Here is a 1,109-nt window from a genome sequence, read left to right on the forward strand (position 1 = left end):
CTGCCATCTGTGGTCAGGAAGCAGAGAGAGACGAGCGTTCATGCTCAGCTTACTTTCTCTTTGTTCAGCCCAGGGTCCCAGCCAAAGGATGGGGACGGCCACATGTAAAATGTGTCTTTCCATCTCTATTGACCTAATCGAAATAACTACTCACACATGCCCANATACTCATCTCTCCATCAGTTCCAGATCCTGTTGAGAAGATTGGCCATTACAATATGTAGCTTATACTGTATGCCCTGTAATTACATGATTATGTATGCTATCATTACATATAACATACACATATATTTTTTCCTTCCAGACTTTTGTGACTTTTTTCTTTTTCTGTTNGTTTGCTTTGAGACAGGGTCTTATCAGCCTAAGTTGAACGGGAACTCTATTTACATTTATCATGTGTGCACATTATACATATGAGCACATGTCATAGCATGTATGTGGAAGTCAGATGATGACTTGCAGGACATGGTTCTCTTCTTCCACCACGTGGGTTCCAGGGATCAAGCTCAGGTCACCGGGATGGATAGCAAGCACAGGCCTTTGCTCATTTAGTGCCTTGCTCTGGCCTCTCGGCTACCCTGCTGCGGGAATTACAGGCGTGCATCATCATACCTGGCACTCTTATTTATTTTGAATTTATTTAAGAATTGACTTGGATTTATTTACTTTACGTGTGTGGGTGATTTGCCGGCATGTATGTATGTGCATCACGTGTGTCCATGGTGCCTGTGGAGACCAGAAGAGGGTACTGGCTCCCCTTGAACTGGAGTTACAGGTGGTTGTGAACCACTGTGTGGGTGCTGGGAACTGAAGCAGGGTCCTTTGCAAGAGTAGCAAGTGCTTTTAACCACCACGTCACATCTCCAGCCTCTACAGTTTTATTTTTGATGTTTAAACCTGATTTGCTTGAAAGTACTTTTGGCAGGAAGAGGAAGCATTACCCAACTCTCTGGTTTTTCCCAAGCACCGTAGGAGCATCTAAGTTTTATTTTGGAGCTGCTTCACAGGTGTAGTCCATGGTCACATATTGCCAGTGTCCAGAATGAGGGGATATTATAAAGGTCAAGATGAAATAAACATAATAAGTAACAGGTTTTTTGTTTGTTTGT

Source organism: Mus pahari, chromosome 14, assembly GCF_900095145.1.
Source record: "Mus pahari chromosome 14, PAHARI_EIJ_v1.1, whole genome shotgun sequence".
Classification (NCBI taxonomy): domain Eukaryota; kingdom Metazoa; phylum Chordata; class Mammalia; order Rodentia; family Muridae; genus Mus; species Mus pahari.